The sequence below is a fragment of the Chionomys nivalis genome, chromosome 24 (assembly GCF_950005125.1).
Source record: "Chionomys nivalis chromosome 24, mChiNiv1.1, whole genome shotgun sequence".
NCBI classification, from domain to species: domain Eukaryota; kingdom Metazoa; phylum Chordata; class Mammalia; order Rodentia; family Cricetidae; genus Chionomys; species Chionomys nivalis.
In genome coordinates, this window is record NC_080109.1 from 35,931,446 (window position 1) to 35,944,268 (window position 12,823).

A 12,823-nucleotide genomic window follows, 5' to 3' on the forward strand; every position below is an offset into this window, starting at 1 on the left:
GAATTCTAGAAAATGGTGATGTTTAAAGGTGTTTCACACACGAAGACTAACACGTGCAAAGACCACAGTGAAATGGACTTATATGGCCGGCGGACATAGTTTCTTTTTGAATCTCCATGTGCATGTGTGTGGAAAGGGCACACCATCCCACAGCATCTGCGGAGTTGGAGAACAGCCTCTCATGTCCGTCCTGCCTTCCAGTTTGTTTGAAATGGAGTCTGCTGTGGTATGGTGTGCCCTGTGGTTCCAGGCTAGCTGACCCAAGAGCTTTCAGACATTCTCTCATTTCCACCTTCTGTCTGTCCATAAGCGCTGGGATTGCAGATGCACACAGCTCAGCTCTACATGGGTTCTGGGGATATGAACTTGGATCCTCACACTTCTGCGGCAAGCACTTTACTTCTTGAGCCCTCTTCTCAGCCCATAGGATTTCTCCTTCCTTTCTGAAATATAAGAGACGTTTGTTTGTTTTTGTTTTTCGAGAGAGGGTTTCGATGTAGTTTTAGAGCCTGTCCTGGAACTAGCTCTTGTAGACCAGGCTGGCCTCGAACTCACAGAGATCCGCCTGCCTCTGCCTCCCAAGTGCTGGGATTAAAGGTGTGCACCACCACTGCCCGGCTACAACAGACTTTTATAGACATAATCTATTTGTTCTTTCCTGCAAGGCAACTTGGTAGCGGGAAAGGAATAAACTTCTGTTTTGTTTGAGACAGTTTCATGTCATAAGTCAGGCTGTCATCCAGAGTAGTTCAGGACGGCTACACACTCATGATAATCCTCCTTCGCCAGTCTCCCCTATACCACAACTACAGGCATGAGCCATTGTACCCAGATAAGAGAGTTTTTATTAAACGTTTCTGTTATTATTAAACTTTAATGTCTTCAACCATTAGATTTCAACACATATGATCTGACCTTAAATTGTTATTGTGGGGTGTAGTGGTTTGAATAAGAATGCCCCCCACAGACTCATATATTTGAATGCTTAGTCACCAGGGAGTAGAAATGAAAGGATTACAAGGATTAGGAGATATAGAGGAAGTGTGTCACTGGAGATGGGTCTTAAGGTTTCAGAAGCCCAGTGTCCCTCTTTGCCTAGGGATCAGGCTGCAAAGCTCTCAACTGTTGCTCCACTCCTGACTGCATGCCACCATACTCCCCACCAAGATAATAAAGGACTAAACCTCTGAAACTGTAAGCAAGCCCCAGTTAAATGCTTTCTTTTATAGGAGTTGTCTTGGTTATGATGTCTCTTCACAGCAATGGAACAGTGGCTAAGAAATGGGGTTAGCTGACTGTGGGACACACAAGTGTCAAGAGAATTGCAAGGGAGGCAATTCAATGGCCTCAGATCTCTGAAAATGGGGAATATGTCACTTAATGTGGCAAATATCTTGTAGCTGTGACTAGTTGGAATTTCGGGAGGATTGGATTATCTTGTCCTATCTGAGCAAGTCTATTGTAATTACAAGAGTCTTTAATGGTGGAAGGCAGGAGAAGGAAAGAGAGGCTAGGGGAAGGGTATGGTGGTGATAAAAGCTGAGACCAGAAAAGAAAGAAGACCCTGTCCTGCTAGCTTTGAAGATGGAACATGGTTTCCAAGCAGAAAGTTCTCTTATGGATCCCTTTTAGATTTCTGGCCATCAGAACTCTAAAATGTTATGTTACTGTGAACCCTTGAGTTTCTGATAACTTGCTATAGTGATGTCTTAATTTAGACCATGATAACAATATGCCAGGGGCTGGGTGCCTAATAAGCAATAGAAATTTACTCCTCCCAGTTCTAAGTTCTAGGAGAGTCAAGATCATTGCAAAACCAACTTTGTGTCAAGTGGGGACTTGTTTCTCGGCTTGCAGACAGTGTTCATGATGTGTCCTCACCCTTAACAAGGTACAGGAGCTCTTACACGCTAATCCCTTTCAGCTTCCCAAACCATCACGTGGGGGGTTAGGATTTCAGCACACAAGTCTTGGCAGGTGGAGGCAGGGAACAATACAAATGGTTTATTTATGGCAAGCAAGAAGCATAAAGTTTATGTTGTCAGATAGTGCAAAAGATGTGCATTTAAAATGGAATTTCAGATAAACACATTATTAGTATGTGTCCAATTTGTCCCAAATATTATACAGGATACACTTAGTTGTTAAGAGCACAGGTCTCCAGGGAAAACCAGGAATGTTAAGCACGCAGGATTGTCCTCTCAAAGGAATGAACATAGAACCTGTTCTTCCACCCAGAAAGCTAAGAACTGGAGGTGATTAATAGCCTGCTGATCTGTTGGGCGAGACCATATCAAGCCCCTACCACCAGGACCGGAGATGACTAGTCATCTAAATGGACTTTATAGCCAGAGGCTCACCCAAGCTCCCACAACCAGACCTCAGGTGACTAATAACCCAAATGACCTCTGTGCTATTTGTATGACTGAGACTAAGCCAGAGCTTTCCCTAGGCCCTTGAGCTAGCACAGGTAGCCTATCTCTAGAATCCATCTATCTTCTGGGAAGAAATGGCATGTGCCATGGACTGAGTTTAGATGCAATTATGTTTCCTTGTGCACCAGGGATTGCCTTAGAGCAGGAAACTTTTCCAAATTATATTGTGTTTACATTTGATGGGAATAAACCACCTGACATCAGGCTCCCCAAAGTCCTGATCTAGGCTGTCAAAGTCCATCTGAACCAAACTTTCATTCTCTCCTCATCCAAGTTTATTTCCCTGCCTGCCATGACCACCTGCAGGGTCCCCACACTTGGTTAAATTGTTATGTTTTATTTTATCAGAAATTCAAATGTAACTCGACATTTTGTAATATTTTGCTATCTTTAAACCCTGAATTTTTATAATATGCTTATGGATTAGTTTCTGAATTAATTTTGATCTCTTTGTTTAACTTTCTTATTAGAGTATGTTTATCATAATTTTTCATTTTTGTGGGAGATATAGTATCTGTGTAGAGCATTCACTTGATAAATTTCTATTGCTATTAAAGATTATATAGCTAAAAGTACTTTATATTGATAGCAATTCATTCCTTGGCACAAAAGGGAAAGTCTTGCCTATTGTCTAATAATGTTAAAGCTTGTACATTTTGAAATACCTAAACAGAGCTTGTAAAACCAATGGCATTGGGGCCCAGGCAGATTGTGAAAAATAAGTAAAGCTGGTTATATGTAGGACCATAGGACTGTGCAGGAACTGTGGTGCCCACACAATGCATGATGGGTCTAAAGGAGTCAGATAATAACAACAAAATATAGGCTGCTAGTTCCTTTCCTTTGTCTCCCTGAACATTATTGTTAGGAATATTTCCTAATGTGAGCTCTCTGCCGAAGCAAAAATTCCAATCAAGCCAAATGACAACAAGCTGAATTAAAGAATATCCAGGTTTAATGGGATACCTGCGCTCTCGAGTGCCCCCCCCCATGGGGGTGACAGACACAACACCACGTGGGACTTTCCAGGGAGCAGTTTAAATAGACTGGGGGCGTGGTCAAGGTTTTGTCGGGCTACCTTGCCCCTCCTCAGGGGAGGGGTCAAGGTTTGGCGGGCACAGGGGCGGGGCCTCCAAAGATGGAGGCCAGAGACCCTGTCTTAACAATTATCCCCATCACTCAATCTACTCAAATATAGCCAACCTACTAAAAAGGGTTTTTTGCTCCTTTTATCTAGATTTCTGATTACAAGATCTTCCTATTTATAAATTCCACAACTTGTACTGAACAGAACATATCTTTAAAAACAAACCCCTGCCACTTCCTGCAGTAATCCTCTCTTTGGCAGCCTAGGCAGTGATCTAGGTAAAGATACAACTCCCAGATGCCATTCCAGACAAAACAGTTTCAGGAACTCTGATAGTGGGACTCGGTGGTCTGAATGCTACAGCCCCAGCGATTGATTTCCTCACATAGTGTGAAGGTCAGAACCTCTACTCTGAATTTGTTGGAGAAAAAATAAAGCCAGTCTCATGTAGCTCTGGGTGCCCAGTTTGCTTTGGGAAAGATGATGGCACCCTCAGGACCCCTTCCCAGTCCCAGGAGACACTGTTAGCTGCTTGCAGATTCCCAGAATTGGATGGAATCAGAAAAGCAGGATGAAATTCCTGCTGTGTGGTGGGTGGGGTAATTGGTTTTTTTTAAAAAAGTGCTTTCTTTAAAGTGTTTCCAATTCATTCTTTCTTCACATTTTGTGACCTTCAGTTACAGCTTAATCTTGAAGCATATTTAACATGATTTTTTTAATGCTTGATGGTAAGAGACATTTTAGGTCTTGATAGTACATTCCTTCCGTCATGGCCAGCATCTCCTCCAGTGCTGTTATTGATCACGAGCCAGCATTCACTATCTGGCTTACAAGTATGTGTGTTACAAAACATAGAGGACTTGTAATTTTCCCGTTTGAAAAGCTAGTAAAGCCAGGCGATGGTGGCGCACGCCTTCAATCCCAGCACTCGGGAGGCAGAGGCAGGCGGATCTCTGTGAGTTCGAGACCAGCCTGGTCTACAGAGCTAGTTCCAGGACAGGCTCCAAAACCACAGAGAAACCCTGTCTCGAAAATCAAAAAAAAAAAAAAAAAAAAAAGCTAGTAAATTGTAGAACCAAGATTCGTAACCATGCAGCTTGTTTCCAGAGACTCCATTCATAACTTTACCTCATGCTCTGTCTTAAAAAAGTGGGGACCCATTTTCTGCCAAGTGTGTTCTACACCTTTAATATCAAACCAGGTTACTTCCTATCTGCCCTGGCTAGTTTTATGTCAACTTGACACAAACTGAAATCATCAGAAATGAGGGCCCCTCAACTGAGAAAATGCCTAGACAAGATCTAGCTGTAGGCAAGCCTGTCGGGTATTTTCTTAATTAGTGATTGATGAGGGAGGGTGTAACTGGAGGTTTCTCTCCTGTCTTCCAGTTCCCAAATAACCACTTAGAGGTTTAATTTTAAATGTTTGGCAGATGGCTCAGGCTTATTACTAACTAGCTCTTAAATTTAAGTTAACCTCTTTCTATTAATCTATGTATTGTCACGTGGCCATGACATTACCTCATTCTTTACGTCTTGCTTCCTCAGCAACTGGTTGACAACTCCCAGACTCCACTCTCCTTCTCCTGTATCTTTGCTTGGATTTCCTGCCTGGTTCTATCCTACCTTATCATAGACCAAAGCAGCTTTATTTATCAGCCAATGAGAGCAACACATATTCCCAGCGTACAGAAAGACATCTCACATCAGGAGGGTCTAGCCCATCGTGGGTTTTACCATCTGTGGACTGACAATCCTGGGTTCTATAAGAAAGGAGGCTTAGAAGGCTTAGAAGCAGTGCTGGCATGTGCCTTTAATCCCAGCAGTTGGGAGGCAGAAGCAGGTGGATCTCTGTGAGTTTGAGGCTAGCCTGGTCTACAAAGAGAGTTTCAGGACAGCAGGACGTTAGGACTGTTGCATAGAAAAACCCTATCTCAAATAAAGTAAAATAAATCTTAAAAACAGAAAGCAGCTGAGCAAACCACGAGAAACAAGCCAGCAAGCAGCAGCACCCCTCCATGGCCTCTGCATCAGCTCCTGCCTCCAGGTTCCTGCCCTGTGTGAGTTCCTGTCCTGACTTCTTTTGATGATGAACTGTAAAGTGTAAGCATACGCTGAATAAGCCCTGTCCTCCCCGAGTTGCTTTGGTCATGGTGTGTCAACACAACAGTCACCCTGATTAAATCACTATCTTTCACTATGAAAATCTGAGCGTCCCTCATTTGATTACTTCACATCTCACAGTTAGAAAGAGAACAATCTGCCATCATTGGGTATTCAAACTCAAGTTCTGCTTCTTTGACTTGGCACATAACTCGCATAGTAGAGCTCAGTGATGCAGAAACATGACAAGGTTTAATTCAGCCCAGGGCATAGGCAAAGAAGATTCGCATTACATTCATCATAAGGAACAGCCGTCTTAAGCTTGTTTGACTCTTAGAAAAGATGCTCTTAGACAGTCTTGGTGACTCCACTATTTCTAACCTCTAGGGGTGCTGAACCTATATCATCCATCAACTGTACAAATTAATGATGCAACACTGACTTTATCTCACCCCCTCCTAAATTTGGGAAGAGAGAACCCTAAATTTGGGTTTGGAAGCTGCAACTTCAGCAGAAGTGGGAGACCTCCAGATGGTGTTGACTTTTAGTAAAATGTCAGCTGGTAGCCAAGGCCATAATGTGGGATCATGTGAGCACCGTTCTTCAAGAAGTAAAGCAATAATATTATGCTACAATAGCATGCCAGTGGCTTTGGCCTCTAAAAGGGTCCTGGAAACTCCTACCTTGGAGTATTTAGGCTCTGCTATTACTAGTTTTTCTTGAGTGACTTTCTTTGCCCTTCTCGGGGGTCGCTAGTTAAGCAGAGTCCCTCCATTTTACACATGAGCAGAGAGGAACAGAAAGAAAATGGCTGTCCCAAGGGCACACTGGTATTTAAGTAACAGTCGAGATTTCAGTGGAAGCTGTCTGTTTTTGAGTCTGTTCTGAAGCCCTCTCTTATGACTCTTGCTAGTAGGGGTTTCTACTTCACAGATAAGTATATCTCACACGAGGGGTCACAGCACAAGACACAAATGGAGGCTCATAACTATTTGTTGAATGTGTGACTTGGCACAATTATATCCTTAGCAAAGTAAAACACCTGCATGTTTTGTTATGACTAAACAATTGCTTGTAATAACCAGTTATTTTACAGTTTTAGGCTCCCTGTGTGTGGTATATCAGCTTCGCAAATTCATTTTGTAAAGTAATCTGGTGTTGCTTGGACATTAGATTATCTGGCATATTGTTTGGACTGAGTCCAGACTGGCTTCTGATGGTCACCTCATCCATTTCTAAGGGCAGGCAGACCATGTGTCTGGGGACCTGGTTTAGGATACGGCCAGAAAACAGTGAAAGTTCTTTCTCCCTTTAGCTTACAGTTTTGACTTCTGGATCTTTGGGGACTTCTGCTTTGCTTGCCTCCAGATAAAATATGGCTTATATACATTAGTAATGAGGCCATTAGACATTTTCTTCATAGCTTTAACTTTTTCTGAAAGGAACAAGATGATTGCACGGTCCTGAAGAACATTTAAATATACAACAATCACCTGATGCCCAGCATCAATGATCAACTGGGTTCATTTGAAGCTGTAACTCCAGCAAACCTGTGGGGTTGATCCAACATAAAATTAGATCACTCATCTGTTCGGAGAAAAGTTCCAACAGGAAAATGTAGGTAGGACGTGAGTCACAATGTGACATTCTTCTGCCCTGTAAGCAAATCCTATTTTACTAAACCATATGCTTAGAAGGACTTTTTTTAATGTAAAAATGTTGCATATGTAGCCTGTTGACCTCTAGACCATCTCAGGGTGATGAACAGGACTTTGGGAATAAATCAGCTCTCTTCCCTGTGGAAGCCTTTGCAGCTACGTGTGCTTCCTTTGGAAATCATTTTGAGCATTTGAAGTCAGCTTCCTTTTTGTGTGTTGCTGTCATTGTTTGTGTTTAGGTGGTGTGGTATGATGCCAAGACTAGTATTAAAAGCTGTAAAATATTAAAATGTGGAACCCTCCCTTCTCAACTTTCCCTCCGACCATTACATTGGTTAGTAGGTAAGGATTAAATTCCATAATGTCAGCTGGTCAAACTAGAAGTTCATAGCAACTACGTTTTTAAAGTCATGATATTTTAGCTTAAAATTCATCAACTGGGGAGTTTCAGTCAACAGCCAGCATGGGAGCCTCTGGGCGGGGCTTTGGTCACAGTCTGTGAGCCGCACCCCACACCCTGCTCTCTCTTCTCTTTTTCAGAGTGTGGAGAGGTCTTAGCCGAATCCCAGAGCAGCTACAAATGGTAGAGGCTCCAGGAGAGAACAGAGAGCAGACCTGGGATTGAAGCAGCGCTGATACACCGTGCTGGTGTCCTTGCTGTGTTTCCAGGGTTCCAGTCGACTCCTACCCCCGGTCCTCAAGTTAATGAGAACACAGCCTCTTATTTGACTTTTCTGGATCATTTGCCTTTGAAGAGACTTCCTGTCCTCGATTCTAGGGATTTGTAGTTTCTCTCGCGTTTTTCCTTCCTTTGTGGCCATTTCTTTTCTGCTTCCTTTGAGGGTTTTTCTTCTCCACAAAGTGTTTGCCATGCAACACATTTGACCCCTTAACTCAACTCTGAGTGTTTCCAGATGTCCCATGGGTATTTCTAATTCACTTCGTACACACGAACTTTGATATCTTCTCCACAAACTTGCTATTCTCTGTGTCCCCTCTGGTGAAGGGCAACACCCCCAGATCCCAGCTTTTATACCTTAATTTTCAGTTCCTCTCTCACCATACCCTCCCCATTGCCAGTCTGGTGATTTAAGACTAACAAATTGTTCAGAGCTAGGGAATTTCACACAATCCCCACCCTCACAAGCTTCTCTGTATAGCACACTATTTAGATGGAGAACACTCGGGTTTTCTTCTGAAAGAAATACATGCTGCTGTATTATCATTGTCTTAAGTAAATGCATAACGGTAAGCACCGAGAAGAATTACATATAAAATTCAAACTAGAGTGGTGGGGTGTGTTTGCTTTTGAGGTATTGCATCTAATGTAGACAAAAATCAGGAAGAAATACAAAGTCCGCTTAGCAGCTCCTATCGGGACTTGGAGAGAACATTTGGCTCCTACCTAGACTCAACAGCCCTAGGAATTAGAGATGGGTGGCTTCCCTTTGTGGCTGCTTCTCTTGGGCTTACACGTCCTTTGTGTGGAAAGGAGGGTACATGTGTGTGTGTTCGTGGAGATGAAGATGCATGGATGTTTGTGTGGAGACCAAACGCAACCTCAGGTGCTGTTCCTCGTGTGTTGTCTACCTTGAGACAGGGTGTACTCCTTGCCTGGGATTCACCAATTAGGCTAGGCTAGGTGACTAGTGAGTTCCGGGGATCTGCCTGTTTTCAGTGCCCTAGCAATGGAATCACAAGCATGCCACCGCACTTAACTTTTTAAGCAGGGTCTGGAGATTGAGCTCGGTTCTTTGGCTCATAACAACACTTTAGTGAGATGTCTCCTCAGTCTTTACAGGCCTGCTTTGACTGTAGACTTAATGGTGTTGGCTGGGGAGACTTGATTCTGTCCCGAGGCACCCAGCAGGCTGCAATAGTTGGTTGACTTACACTGTGAAGTCCTGTACTTAGGACAGCCGTGTGCTCACACTTGGTGATACACACTGGCTATTCAAGAGCCGCCAGAGAGCTCAGAGGCACACAGAGGGATGATCCCTGGGGCCAAGCTCACCCCATTCTCTCTGTGGGTGTCACCCTGCTCAGAAGGAAAGAGGAAACAGCTGTAGAGAGTTAGGGCCATTGGCAGCAGAGCTGGTGTCAGAACCCTTTTGGCAAGGAGCATCTGCTGCTAGCGCAGTGCCAAGCTTTTCTGAGCTGCCAAGAAAGAACAAGTGTGGGTGGATGGGAGAACAGAGGCAAAAAGAACACCACTAGTCCATCTTGGAACATGAGTAGGAGCCGGGCGGTGGTGGCGCACGCCTTTAATCCCAGCACTCGGGAGGCAGAGGCAGGCGGATCTCTGTGAGTTCGAGACCAGCCTGGTCTACAAGAGCTAGTTCCAGGACAGGCTCCAAAACCACAGAGAAATCTTGTCTCAAAAAACCGAAAAAAAAAAAAAAAAAAAAAAAAAGGAACATGAGTAGGAAACAAGCAAAGAGGTGATCTCTCCAGAGATGCGACGCAATCGTAGATGGCTTTGGGTGGAGGACACAGCCTGCAGCGAGTGAGCTACACACAGGGGATGCAGAAGAATGGCGTCGGAATCGGGACCACACAGACACTCAGTGATAGAGTCTCCAAGAAGCCAAGATGGGCTTCCGATGGCTCCAAACCAGCTGAGAGAGGGAGGCAGGCAGGGCTGTCGGTGCCTCAAGGGCAGCACAGTGTCGTCTATAAACTACTGACCTCTGCAAAAGTGGGGAGTGCTGGGGCTGGAGAGATGGCTCAGTGATTAAGAGCATTGCCTGCTCTTCCAAAGGTCCTGAGTTCAATTCCCGGCAACCACATGGTGGCTCACAACCATCTGTAATGAGGTCTGGTGCCCTCTTCTGGCCTGCAGACATACACACAGACAGAATATTGTACACATAATAAATAAATAAATAAATATTTTAAAAAGGGGGGGAGTGCTCACAATGGCTGAGCTGAAAAATCTCCAGCCCCCCAAAAAATTTGTTTTTAAAGCTTCCCAAGGACAATGAAGAGCTGTGTGAAAATGAAAAGACCCCCATTTTCCTGAAGAAACCAGCTCAGAAGGTTCCCCTTCCCACCCTGTGCTTCCTCTGGTCAGCGGGACCCCAGCATGCTGGAACTCCGAAGGCACAGCTCTGCACAATGGCAGGGAACTCCTCGGAGACAGGAATGGCATCCGCTCATCTCTGCACTGCCCAAGAGTCCTCTAGGATGGACACGAGTAGTTCCTGTGAGCTACTGCCCAGTGACAAGGGACCCCAAGAGAACGGGCTCCTAGGACCATGCAACAAGGGATGCCACCAACTCTTTGACGCTCTACCACACAGCTGTTCCCTTCCAATTGCTCCATAGCTTAGGTCTGAGTGTTGCCTAGGGCCTCATAGGACCCACTGCATGGACAATCTACTCCTAACACTAGCAGAACAGGTTCCTCAAATTCAGGAGCAGCTTTGACTTCAAAGAGTCCTTTAAAACAGGGCTCTGGGACACAAAGCCACTAACATATGCCAGGATGCTAATACACACTGCAGAGCTTGGAGCTTGGAAGGGCATCCTCAGCCAGGCATCAAAGGGGCTTGGGTTTGGGCTCCTGGGCTACTGCCTGGAGGAGGAGAGAGCAATGTAAGCATCAAGGATCTGAGACAGAGAATGTTTAGAACATAGATGGGAGCCCCACCCACCCACTAAATGGAGCATCCTGGTGTAGAAAGACAGGAGCAGACCAGATCGGACAAATTCACACTCATTCTACCAAGGGCATCACGTTGCCTGAGAATCCTCTTAATTTGGGAGATGGGGAGGGTAATATGTAGAGTGGGGTTACAGAGACAGTCTCCCATATAGCCTCAAATTTGCCACCCTCCTGTCTCAGGCTCCCAAGTCCTGATTTTATAGGTGTATACCATGTCAATCAGTTGCTTTTTTAAAAAAAGTGATTTTAATCCTTCTCCATGAAGACCTGGATCTCATACTGTTTGAAGCCCATCATTCTTTGTTCAAAACTTTAGTAAACTTCTATTTCTCCTTTTATTCCAACCACCATTTCTCTCTCCATTTTCCCTAACTACTTCTATTGTCCTGACTTACGGTTACAGGTGCTAGTGACCCACATTTATTGTCCTGATTTATGATTACAGATGCTAGTGACCCACATTTGATTAAATGGCGCAAACTCTAACCTTAATGAGCGATCATGAGCCATGATGCCTGTTGGATAGCACAAGGGGCACAAATAGGAGACGTGAACCGAGACTTGGAGGAAGCCTCAGACCTAAGAGGCGGCTCTGGAGCCCAAGCACCCGGACTCCTTCAAGCTCAGCCCACAGAAGGGAGGGTTAGCTTTATGACCTACTTATGCAAATCTGAAAAACGAAGGAACTTTATTTGACTAGGTGAGAATCAGGCTCGCTGGAGCCGGTAACTTTTTAGAAACGGCTTACTGGGGCTAGCATTGACAAGAAGCATCATTAAGGTCTTTGGGGCTGGTATATTGTGAGGCATCTGATGTTCAGGGGAAAACTCATCTGCAGCATGGCCCCCACCAGGCACGGTTGGAAGGTAGACCTCAGAGGAGGGTTAAATTTTTCCGGACAGGCTCTTGAAGCAGATTGAGGATCCTGGTCCCTTCCTCTGTTTTCACACCCCATCTATGATGTGAGAGCTTTGTTCCACTGTGAATGCCCCAAAGCAATGGGCCCAAGCAGCCATGAGCTGACCACAGCAAAGCCGTGAGCCAAAATCAAACTTTCTTTGTAAGTTTCTGTCTCAGTGTCTGCTCACCAATAAATACCTGAGACTTAAAGGAGCCAAGATTGCTCTGCACCTTGTCTGTTCTGCAGACTAGACAACTGGGTCCAGAGAGTTGGGCCCCTGCAGGATGAAGCCAGGGCTCCAGAGCTCAGACACAGAGTCACCACATTCTGATAGGAAGCAGTGTCTAACGTCACATGCTCTTTGAAAATGCTTGCTATTCTAGGGTAACAAATACTAAGTTCCGACAACGTAGGATCTACAGTGGTGAGTTTGAACAAATTTCGTGTTTCCATTAGAAAGCCTGTAGAAAAAGATTAGCTGCATTAAATAATTCACTAGAAACATACAATTGAAACTCCCAAAGAACCAATAAAGAAGTTTTTAAAAAAGAAAAAAGTAATTGAATATTTTTTAAAAACATACTTGTTTTATTTTTATATAATTTTCATAACTGGAGAGTATAAACAACACCATTACAAAATTTATCCCACACCGGGCGGTGGTGGCGCATGCCTTTAATCCCAGCACTCGGGAGGCAGAGGCAGGCGGATCTCTGTGAGTTCGAGGCCAGCCTGGTCTACAAGAGCTAGTTCCAGGACAGGAACCAAAAACTACGGAGAAACCCTGTCTCGAAAAATCCAAAAAAAAAAAAAAACAAACAAACAAAAAAAAAACTTATCACAACTTAATTTCACATTATTAAAAAAAATCCCAGTATGAAGGATAGTTTTAGAATACTGCCAGTGTGAATGAGCTAATTTTTACAAATATTATCAGTAGTGTGTTACAGAATGTCAGACAAAATAATCATTC